Source organism: Cavia porcellus, unplaced genomic scaffold, assembly GCF_034190915.1.
Source record: "Cavia porcellus strain 051 isolate PalLab524CR breed Dunkin Hartley unplaced genomic scaffold, mCavPor4.1 scaffold_15, whole genome shotgun sequence".
In the NCBI taxonomy this organism is placed as follows: domain Eukaryota; kingdom Metazoa; phylum Chordata; class Mammalia; order Rodentia; family Caviidae; genus Cavia; species Cavia porcellus.
The window spans coordinates 71,454,375-71,466,774 of NW_026947498.1; the positions used below are offsets into that span (position 1 = coordinate 71,454,375).

General features: G+C 45.7%; 1 protein-coding gene across 5 annotated transcripts in view; it reads right to left on the minus strand.

Annotated features, from left to right (window-relative positions):
- Slc12a8 (solute carrier family 12 member 8) overlaps nucleotides 1-12,400 on the minus strand; it is a 120,692-nt gene that overhangs the window by 40,450 nt on the left and 67,842 nt on the right. The window lies entirely within an intron of this gene.

A 12,400-nucleotide genomic window follows, 5' to 3' on the forward strand; every position in this document is an offset into this window, starting at 1 on the left:
TCCCCAGAAGCACTAAAGACCACGAAGGACTCCATCATGGTACGGGACCAACAGCACCATGGAGAGCACGTGGGGAGGAAGACATTTCTCCCAAACACGGGAAATATGTGGAAGCAGCAGACCCAGTCTCTGAACTAGAACTGAAGGTGTACCCACAAGGTCTCTAACAACTCAGTTCCTGTCCAGCCTGGAAGGAGCACTTCTGATCTGATGGAAGCCTTTTCTGCATTTTGCTTAATTCTTACTACAACCACATCAAAAAAGTAGAATTATTTCCCCACTTTATAGAAAAAGTACTTGAAGAGGCTCGTTAAAACAGCCAAAGGTCCCATGTTCAACCACGCAGCGAAGCTATCATTCAGTGCTGGTCTGTCTGGCTCTGAAAGTCTGCTGTTGGTGCCCTGCTCCAAGGCTTCAGGGAATCCCAGGTTGGTAGTAAAAGTCAGGGACCAGGAGGTGACAGTGGGACTATTTCAAAGAGAAGTGTGAATCTGGGGGCAGGACCTGTGCCTGACTGCTAGGATTTTACCCAAAGTAGACAGTCAAGGATATGAGTGAAGATTTAGCAAAAATACTTACAAAAACTTTATAGTAGTAAAAATGAGAAACAAGAATGTTTAAGAATAGAGGACTGGCAAAGTAAATGAAATGTCTTTCAGTGAATAACAGGTCTTAAACCAGATATGGCAGCATAAACCTATAATCCTAGCACTCTGGGTAGCTGAGGCAGGAGGATCAAAAAGATCACATGCTTGAACCCATCCTTGTGATTTAGTGAGATGGTATACAAAATGAAACATGAAAAAAAGGGCTGGAGATATGGCTCGCAGCAAAGACCCTGGGGTTAATCCCCAATACTACAAACAAACAAGAAACGGATTTTGAATATTGTCAGAGCTACGCTATATCATAGGAAGATATTTAAAGCATTTGTTCAGCTTTAAGAGGCATATTAGAAAATAGAACATGTGTTACAATCCTGTTTTGCTGGGAGAGAGAAAGCAAACATGTTTTAAAAGATTAACAATGTTGCTGAATGTGGTGGCACATGGCTATAATCCCAGAACTCAGGAGGCCCAGGCAGGAAGATCACCATGAGTTCAAGGTCAGCCTGGGCTAGTGAGTTCAAAGCCAGTGTGAACTACACAGCAAGACCCTGCATCAAAAGACAAAAAAAAAGAAAAGTGAATAAAGTTGTTTTGGGGTGATGCAAGAACAGATCTTTTTCACTTGACTGATTGATTGATTTTTGGTCTTTTTGCGACAGGGTCTGGCTGTGCAGTTCAGGCTCACTTTATAACCCAGGCTGGTCTCAAACTCACAGTGATTCTCCTGCCTCAGCCTCCTGAGTGCTGGGATTACAGGCATGAGCCACCGTGCACAATTTTTTGTTTGTTGACATTTTCTTAATTTTCTAGTGATCATTTTGAAAGGTAAGGATAACAAAGAGTTTCTTTGTTTAAAATGGCCCGGTAGGCACATTTTTCTTTCCATGTATTTCCCTTTCCTTCTTACGAGCCTATTCAAAGAGTAACAAAGGCTGCCTGGCAAGCGCCAGTTAGGAGTTCGATCCCCGGTACCAAAAAAAAAAAAAAAGTAAAGGAAGAACATTAAGAAATACCAATAAACAAAGAGAATTGTATCTACTCTAAGTAGATAACATGTTTCCACAAATGTCTATGGGCTCTGTGTGCCACAGAAGACAAAAAGCATGACACGCTGTGACAGGGGAGGCAAGGAGAGCCTGGGTCCAAACACACCGCCTGTGGAAACCCACGGCTGCCAGTGTGGATGTGGCACCCCAAAGGAAGAGCCAGCTGCCCAACAAGCACGCTCAGTCTCCCCTTGATCTTGGCAGGAATAGACTCCGATGCCCCATAACAAGGGGACCCATGCCAGCCACCACAGTCACCAGCATGTGACAAGAACCAGCTACCCCATCACATCCTTGCATAAACCCAAGTGGAGCAGTCTGTGGCAGGACCACAGAAATCTTGGCGCAGGAAGAATTCTGCAGAAACACTGAGTGGTAGCTCCAGGCTCACCCAAGAAGAACATCACATCTATAAAACAAACCCGCCTAAGATGCTGTGGCAAAAATCTAACAAGAAAGAAATGATTAGAATTTAAAATTTGATAATTAAAATTTAAAAAAGCAATAGATCTCTGGGATGGTTTGAATCAAAAATATTCCCCCAAAGGCTCACAAATTCAGAAGTGGGGTCTGCGGAAGGTGGTTAGATTATAGGGCGCTAACCCCACCAGCGGACTGATCACAGGCCGTGGCTGAGGAGCAGGTCCCTGGACACGCGCCTTCAAAGGATACCTCTCTTCCTGGCTCTTCCTGCTTTCTGGGCTCTGGCCACCACTAAGAGAGCGACTCTCCTCTGTGCTATGGTTTAGAGATGGGTGTTCCCTCGGAATCTCATGGGTTTGCGAGGTGGTCAGATCATCAGTGCGATCATCCACGGATTCAGAACTGAACGTGCCATCAGAGGCATGGTCTTGCTGGAAGAGGTGGTCGCTGGGGTGTGACCTGGAAGGTTTACCTTCGGCCCCGGCTCCTCCCTTCACTCTCTGCTTCCTGGCCTTCCTCCACCCAGGCCACCACTTCTGCGTTTCATACTACCAACCCTGCACTGGTACCACGGAAGGAGCAAGCTTTTCTCCTGTGAGTTATGCTTGTCAGGTATTTTTGTCCCAGTGACAAAAAAAACAAAAAATACAGTCCAAAACACAAAGTTAGATAAATGTCCAAGCATTTAGAATAGAAAGAGAACATTTGTATGAAATCAGAGAAATCTTGGAGTTACAATGGACAACTAACAGAAGTTCCAAAGAGAAAAAGAAAATAACCAGGTTGGTAATAGAAGGTAAATTTCCCCAAACTGAAGACACAGATATTTAACAGAAATATTCCACCAAGTCTCTAGCACAAAGAATGAAAAAAAAAACCTATACCCAAATGCATCCTTGTGCATTTTCAGGGGTCTAAATGCTACCAAAGATAAACACTGAGCGCTAACCCGGGACAAAAATTGGACTGGCATCAGACTTCTTTTCTTCTGTACCGGGAATCAAACTCAGGACTTCGTGCATGCCAGGGAGGCACCATGCCTCTGAGCTACATCACTAGCCCTTGGCATCAGAATCAGCAACACTGAATGCTGGAAAACTCTGGAGCACTGATTTCTAAACCCAGAGTGAAAATTACCTTTGAACTAGAATTCTGTCCAGATTACCAGTTAAGCGAAAGTAAAGTATATCAGCCAAGAGTTTAGAAACCACCTCTCCTGCATCCTTTGACCGCTACAGTATGTACTCCAGCAAAAGTGGAGATGGAAGCCATGAAGGAAGGAAACGTGAGATTTCAAACACCAGTGGCGATAACTCAGGAATAAAGCGAAGCAGGGAAAGCAGCAGAGACTGAAGCAGAAGGACTGGGTGTCTCTCTCTGTGTGTGTGTGTGTGTGTGTGTGTGTGTGTGTGTGTGTGTGTGTGGTGTCCCTATGGGCTGCTGCGGGAGAGGAAATGGAGAGGGATTTAGTGACTGCTCATTTTGGCAATAAAAAAAAAACAAAGGCTTCTAAACTCAGGAAAAATCAGTAAGAAAGTCAAAGTATAAATATAAAGCAAACTAAAATGTAACATGATCTTAACTAATAAAAAATAAGAAAAATTATCCTGTTTGATCATGTCATTAGGAGCAGTCTCTCCTAAATGACACAAGGATCATATTGGACTCATACTGAGCTCATATCTTGCTCTTCAGTGAATAACTAACTACTACACAGTCATAAGACACATGTTTATAAGTTTTAACTCCCAAAATTGACCAAGAGGGCAGAGGACACGATGGCATACACCTGTAACCCCAGCACTCTGGGAGACTGAGGCAAGAGACCTCAAGTCAAGCCCAGCCTGGGGAACTCAGTGACTTCCTGACACTGTCTCAAGATAAAGACTAAAAATGGGGCTGGAGATGTCGCACAGTACAAAGACTCTGGGTTTAATTGCCAGTACTACAAAAAAGTGTTGAAGTCAAATACAACTATTGTGCACCTTAACGACATAAAATCAGGTTACAGTTAATCACTATTAGGGAATGAAAGGGGAGGACAAAACCCACTAAAATCTTTATCATAGTGATGTTGCAAAATAAGAAATGTAAGTCCTGTGATTTTTCACTGGGGAAGATTTAAGAGCTGCAATGTTTGCACAAGCTTTAGTCCAGTAAGAAGACTTGAAAGATGTTTCAAGCAATCTCTCTTGGGGGGATTCAACCATTAATTTGTAGGCAGACAAGGAAAAAATAGCAAGTACACCAGTTACAATAAGTTTTACCCTATACTTATTTTAACATATCTTGTCATAAAATTGAGTTTCTAAGTGGTTACTTAGAAGAGTAAAGAAATTTCCAATAGTGTAGAACAGCTTATCTTCATAACTCCAAAGACTGTTGACTTATAACCTTAAGATGAAAAATATTTAGAGTTGTGTGGGTGACTGTGCTTGTCATATAGAGTTGTAAATAAAATTATCTGTGGGGGCTGGGGATTTAGCCCAGCAGCACAAGCGCCTGCCTGGCAAATGCAAGGTTGTGAGTGTGATCCTCATACCAACAAAAAACAAAAATTATCTGTGGGGCTTAAGTCTGTTCACCTGCTGATAATCAACTTTAGATAGCTCTCCTACTAAAAATTCCAATACAAAACGATTATACAAATTCCCTTGAAATGAGGACAACTAAAGCATTCCTTTAAAATACTTTTACACATAAATAAAAATGACTATCTTAAAACACAACACAGAATCTCAACTTCCCACACCAATAGTAAGGAATGAAGGGATATATCCTACAATTGATAAATGAAATTTAAGTATATCATTTAAGTCTCCAAGGGAATCCACAAAATAATAATAAATAACTATCAAAAATTAGGAAGTGAATGGAGGAGCATGTAAGTAAGCCTGATGGTCATGCTTCCTGACACAGTCAGTACAGAACCCCTATCAACTTATAGATACAAGCATATTGTTTTCTGACACATATATGATTATTTCCCAAAATATTAAAAATGATCAAAAGTGGTTGCCTCTATTGAGGGCTTTTTGCAGAACTAAAGGTAAGACAGAAGACTACTGCTTCGTATTATAAGCTTCTCTGTAACTGTTATGTATGCACATATTTCTATCTGTATTTTTCTATCTATCTATGCATGAATAGCTATCTAAGGATCTATCTATGCATCTATCTATATCCATCTATGTATCTAAATCTATCATCTGTCTCTCCACCCACGTGTCTATGCATCCATCTACCTCTCTGTGCATCTATTTATATGTACTCATCCTCACATCCACCCATCTGGTGGACAGGCCTTGTTTGGAGTTATAAAGCGGAGCACCAAGACCCTCCCTCATTTTCCCCAGTGCTGCAGGGCTGGTCCTGTCTGAGGCTCTCCTCTGGGCCTAGGGCCGCACTGCCTGCTGTCAGAACATGAACCCTTCAGGGCTCCCCGTTCTGTATCCATGATGAACACACTTTCTTCTTCCCCCACCCTGTGACAGGGTCCTCGAGCTGGCTTTGTGGAGCACTAGAGAGGGTTCTGGGGTGGGAGAGAAAGAATTGATGCCGCCCAGACCACTCCCAGGAGTGGGCCACACCCACAGATGGCCAGCAAGGTGGCTTCTGAGATGGAGCAGAGAAGTCAGGGTGGCCGGTTAGAATTCACAGGCCCAGGCCCCGCGCCACCAGGAGAAACTGATTCCTGGGACCTCACGGGGCGACTGCATTTCCACGGCACAGAGTGCACACGGCAGGCGGCTCACACACTGTGCCTGTCATTTCCAGAATCTTCCGTTTCGGTTACTATACAGCTCTTGCACTGGGACACATTCATGAGATGGTAAACTTACAGATATTTCAAGATCAGTTAGAGGCCTCTGACCAAGTTGCCGCTCTGCTGTTTCTGCTAAATTCAATTGACCCTGACAGTGTCCACCGCCCAGCTGTAGATGAGCATTATGTCAGCCTCCTTGTGGCTGTGGAAACCCTGCCTGAGGCCGCTGGGTTCCCACCACATTTTTTATGCTGGGTGTGGTCAACCACAGGCCCTTATGCTGCCTGTGGCCAGAGAGGTCCTTATCCCTTCCAGTAAGAGTTTGGGATTTGGGGACACGGGTTATGTGACTTCACACCACTGGTATTTTTTTCAGTGAGTTTCCATTTCCCAGTTCCTCCTCGAGTTGTGGCCCTGGAGTGGCCACATCTGTGAGGGTGTGTTTGCCCAAACTCTGAGAGGGAGGTGTTTGTTTTTCAAGGAAAGTTTGGTGGTACAGCTCAGAAAAGGAAAGTGCTTTCAGAAAAAATACTGAGTCCACACCAAAGCCTCAAGACCTCCCCCACCCCAGCCCAAACCGGAATCAGGGTGGGGATTTGGGGGAGAGGGAGGAGCACCAGGAAAGCCTCACAAATCCAGAGAGGCCTTCAACACCTACGCTGCAGCTGTTCTGAGTAGGCCGCCTGCCCTCAGGCTAAAATATCTGAGCTAACTTAAGTGAAATACCTCAGGTGGTCAGAGAGGGCCAAGCCTTTGCTCTTCAAAGCCTGCTCCTCTCCACAGCCTGGAAGTTCTCTAGTTCAAGGAGAGGGTGGCTTTGGAGGGAGCCCCAGCCATGACTCATTCACAGCTAATCCTTGGCAAATCTATCACTATGGAAACTGCCAATCATCCATGCTTTTCATAGCTTAACCTGAACATCTGCCAGGGAAAAACAAGTGGTGCAAATCATTCATCCTGCCTACCCTGCTTCCACGGGGGCCCTGGTAAACAGGGAGCCAGGGAAGGCGACCCTCTCGGATGCTGCCTGACCTTCCCCAGGTCCTTGCTAGGCTGTCTGTCCCCCTCTCCCCAGCTGACGAAACACACTGACTGTCAAGATGGTTGGGCTGAGAGGAACTCTGAAATCCATCTCGGATGAGAGGTGAGCTAAAAAGCCTGGTAGTTAACAGTCTACTTATATTTGGAATTTTATGAAATACTTCTATAATCAGGGGCTGGGGATTTAGCTCAGCGGCATAAGCACCTGCCTTGCAAGCAGGCAGTCATGAGTTCGATCCCTGGTACCGATAAAAAGGAAAAAGACAAAAAAAAAAAAAAAAAAAAAAAAAAAAGAAATACTTCTATAATCTAAATCACAGAAAATAAATCACGACTAACATTCTTAGGTAGCTATTGCTGTTAACGAAGTGCAAAGACACTCCTCCCTGGAACAGAATCATCCGTGTCTGTGAGCTTTTAAGTACCATTCTGAAGAATGAGCATAGGTTCAAAAGGCAATAAATTCACACTGGATGTACTAATGCACCCCTCTCATGCCAGCTACTCAGGAGGCCGGGGCAAGAGAACTTCAAGCTGAAGCCCAGCCTGGGCAGCTTATCCAGAGATCTCATCCTCAAAATCAAATTAAAAGAGCTGGGGCTGTAGCTCAGTGATACAGCATTGCTCAGCATGCATGAGGCTCTGGGCTGCATCCCTAATACTGCAAAGACCAAAGCCACAGCAAAACAAAACCAGTAAACGGACAGATGCTGGACTAGCTCTTCTCAAATGTTAACCCAGCTCTACCTCAAGTTTGGTGTTGTTACAGGCAGCAGAGTTAGTTACAAATATTATAGGCAGCCAAACAGGGCTGGGCCCTCAAAGGATCCAGTGCAGAAGACCAGATACCTTGCATTGGAGAAGACAAGACACCTCTGCTGTGGGCCGGATCGCAAGACAACAGGCAAAAGAAATATAACCACACCCTAAATATAAACATCAGGGATTGATATTCTGAACAGATATGGATCTCCCTGAAGAAGTTGGGAGTCCATCCCAATCTCCTACAGGAAGAGTCACCGCTCTTTAAGTAAGTAAGCATGCCTGCTTGCTATGTGACTCACCTCCCCATTTATATCTGATTTGGTCAATTTTACCTGAACAATTAATCGTATTGGTTGACAATAGTTCCACGCTTGCGAGTTTCCGTGTTTTCCCCATCTTGGACCCATTTCACTGCGTGGTTTTGCTCTATAAAAGTCCCTAGAAAAGACAGTCTTTGGCAACCTGCTTGGGACCCCTTCTGTCTCTCTCCCAGACAGAAGCTTTCTTTCTCTCAAAAAGCATTTTCTGCTCTTAACCTCTGTCGTTCCTAAGATTCATTCTTCAATTTTAGAGAACAGGAACTCGTACCAGATGGCTTGTGGGCTGGGAGTTTCATTCCCCTATATCAGGGTGTCTGCTCTTGCAGTGCAAGAGGGAGTGCTCTGCCCAAACTTCAGACCAGGGATCCTTTCTGTCACCACTTTGTCTCTGGGTACTGCAGAGACAAAGGTGGCCCTCCACACCAGGGCAACTCAAGGCCATGCTTTGGAGTCCACCTGGCATGCCTGAGGACACCCGGCCCCTGCTCCAGCTGTATCTGTTAGCCTGGCATTTCGGCCTGGGGTTTCAGCCTGCCAGGCTCCCGAAGCCCAGCAAGGGAGTCCCTTGGATCGTGCTCCAGGACTGTGGAGGAGGGAAAGGCTGGGAGAAGAGCTGAAAAACACTTGAGATCTCGTTAACTTTTTAAATTTGCCCTGTTTCCCCTTTCCTTTCCTGACCACGAAGAGGAAGATTTGATGATCCTGGGGGAGAGGAGCAGCCTGGAGGAAGCAGCCTTGGTCTGACCCTGTGTCACTGGCTTGTTTCTCCACAGCCTCAGTCCTTGGGAGATTTCAGAGGATCAAACACATAGAAAAGAAGGCAGCAAGTGGCAAGGAAAGCACAGGGGCACAAGACCAGGAATTACTGCGTAGCTTGTGGGGCCCAGACAAATAAAATTACAAGATTCCTTGTTTAAAAATGATCAAGAATGGGCTGGAGATTTAGCTCAGTGGCATAAGTGCCTGCCCAGCAAGTGTGAGGTTGCCAGTTCGACCCCTGGTACCACAAAAAAAAAAAAAAAAAGAATTTTCGCAGCAGCAAAGCATCAATCCAAGCCCAAAGCCCTTCTCGGCAAGGGAAGCCGTGGGACACACGGGCTGCACCCCCATGCCGAGGGCCATGCAGCAGAGTCCATATCTTCCAACACATGGGTAGAGCTGGTGAGTAGAGGCTGGCCCGTGAGTTCTGAAACCTCAGGGACTTGGACCCGGTACTCTCTGGAAGCGCTGCTGAGAATGCATCCAGGGTCTCAGAAAGCTGGGTCTGAGGACACGGTAGATCCTAAGCATAGGACTCAGTCAATTTCTGGTCCAAAAGTGGTTCAGAGGCAACACAAACATGACAGCACTGCGGAGAAGACAGCAGAGAGTCTGGCTCTGTTCACGGGGGAGGAAGGACCAGCGTGAACCCCCAGTCTGCTGTGCAGCTGTGTGAGACTCTCAGATGCTGGAACGGGGGCAAGCGTGGCAGGGCCGGGTGGACACATCCCAAATGACTGGCAGGATGAGGGCTTGGAGCTAGACATTGACCCTGTTTTCATTTTATAAAAGTGAAAGGGATACAATATATCAGAAGATGCTTCCTACCACACTGGGCCCTGGTCGCAGGCTCATTTTTATTGCAAAGGAAGGTGAAGCAGTGATCTGAGTAAGAGGTGAAGCTGGACCACAGTGGTCAGGTGGCAGCAGTGAAGAGAACTAGAGCATCTGGTGACCTCCAGGAGGTAGAATTGGCGGGACCTGACGAACGATAGGAAGAAAGCGGCCGAAACCACGAGGAACTCCTGTTGCTGGCCAGAGCTAGATGGAGACACCACCCGCAGACATGAGGCGCACAGAGGAGCCAGTGTGGGTGTGGGGGTCGGCTGGCACGGGATTGGTTCTGCATTTGTGGCCCCCACACACCCAAGAGAAGACGTCACCGAGGGCAATGAATAAATGCTAGGAAGCTTAGAGGAGAAATCTGAGCTGGGCGGGTACATGGGGAATCAGGAGCTTATTCAGCCTGGGTGTGGAAGAGATTGCAATGAAAACCCCAGAAAAGGAAGAGAACAGGGTGGGGGGCCCTGAGGAGCCCCGTCATCTAATGGGGAGGCAGAGGCAGTTGTGCCACACAGGTGGTCAGGAGTAGCCGGGGCAGGGAGCTGCTGCACCACGGGAGGAGGAGGAGGACAGTGTGGCGGCTGCTGCTGCTGCTGCTGAGAAGCCCAGTGAAGCGAAAACTTGACACTGGCCCTGGATTTAGGGACACGGCAGTCACTGGTGACCTTGGAAAGATCCATCTCACCCAAGAGTCTGGAAGAGTTGAACAAGAGGCAGGAAAAAGGAGATGGAGTTACCTTGCACTTGGCTGTGGAGAGGGAACAAGGGGTCCTTGCTAGAGAGAGCAGGGGGAACAGGAAAGGGGGTTCAGTTCACTTCTTTTTCATTCTAACGGCTCCACCAACATACAACCAACGTATTTTTTTTTCTTTTTTTTGTATTTATTTTTTTTTATCGGTACCAGGGATTGAACTCATGACTGTGCACTTGCAAGGCAGGCGCTTATGCCACTGAGCTCAATCCCCAGCCCCTAACCAACGTATTTCTTAACTCATATGTTTTAAGTGCAGCAATTTGAAAAGCTTTGAGGTACAACTATACCCGTGAAACCACTGCTATAATCAGGAATATATTTTTCATATCCCCAAACTTCCTCCTGCCCCTTAATAAGCCCTGCTCCGGGCTCCTCTTAGCCCCATTCCTAGGCCTCTGCTGATCAGCTTGGATCACTATAGCTTATACATTTTTTACTTTCCCTTTTTAATAATGAGATGCACATTATTTTTTATTTACTGTTATTCACAATTTTGTAGTGATTGAGCACAGGACCCGGTGTGTACTAAACACGCACTTATTGCATTTTCTAGAATTTTATATAAATGGAGTTCTTTTTAAAAGTGCCTTTTTCTGAATTCTTCATTCGGCATAACTATTCTAAGACTCATGCATATCTGTTGTATATATCAATAATTCCATTTCTTTTTATTGCTGCTGTGTGGCTATTACTATAATTTATCTGTTTTGTATACTTGTTGATAAACATTTGAGCTATTTCCATTTTGGAACTATTGCAAATCAAATTACTTTGAACTTTCAAATTGCTTTGATTTGTTATATGCACACAAGCTTGCAATCTTGGCAGTAGATAACCAGGAATGTGTGTCTAATTTTTACAACACTGTTAAACTGTTTCCTAAAGTGGTGGTACACTTTTACACTCCCATTAAGTAGTCTCTAACAGTTCTAGTTTCTCCACACTCTTGCCAACACTCATATGGACAACTTCTCATCTCAGTTACTTTCTCAGTGCTGAGACACAATGCCTGATACCACAGCCCTTAAGGGAAGAAGAGTTTATTTTGGTTCATGGTTTGTGGAGGTTTCAATCCAAGGCAGGACAGCATGGCAGGCAGGAGCAGAAATTCATCAAGAGAGGAGGAGGGAGATAGACTCTTTCAGACCACGTCCCCTGTCACCCCCCTTCCTGACCAGCTTCAGCTCTCAATGTAACGTTCAGCTATAAACTCGCCAGTGGACCGATCCACTGATGGATATTGTCACCATAATCCAATCACCTCCTGGTGGGAAGATGTCAAGATATACACCACAGCAGACATTTTGGTGACTTCTCATTTTCAGCTCCTGTCCCACTTGGGGAAAGGGTGAGGGTACAGGTGAAGCACATGTAGGAAGGCAGAAAAAGGACAGGGGACAGGGGACAGCAGCAGCAGCAGCAGCAGCCACGCTCAGATTAGCACCACTAGCTCAGCCGACAGTGACATTCTTTCCACAGTCTGTGCCTGGCAACAAGCCCAGCTGCTAGCAAATGTATTTTCTGTAGATCACCCTCCACACGCAAGCCTGTGGCCTTCCTACCCAAGGACTATGCGTGAGACAAGAATCCCCCAGGGACCTCCACTTTGGAAGCTCCTTCATGGCCACATTGATGCTGGAAAGCAGAAGTTCGGGTAAGGAGATTCATTCCCAGTTGATGGGACCCTGATTGGCCTATTCCTGGTACAGCAAGAAAAGAAAAAAGAACAGAAAAGATAAGACGAGACAATGTCTCTGGTCCTAAGAGAAGACAAAATGGCGGCAGTGCACACATGTGTATGTCCATATGTGTGCGTTAAACCAAGTGTTATAGTTTAAAAACCAGTGGTCAATTTCATACCAGCTGAATTAAATTAGCATGGTGATGAGTGTAGATGGCCCACCTGAGGCCAGCATAGAAAGAGATGTGGAGAGAAAGAGTGTTGCATTGTGGGTTCTCCTTTGTTTTTATTGTTTGGAGCTGTTGGTTCTCCTGAAGAGCTTGTCATGGCTAGCTCCTCCAACATGAATTTGGCCATTATCGGCAGAGGAGCTCAGGACCTTGTTGCTGTGAGT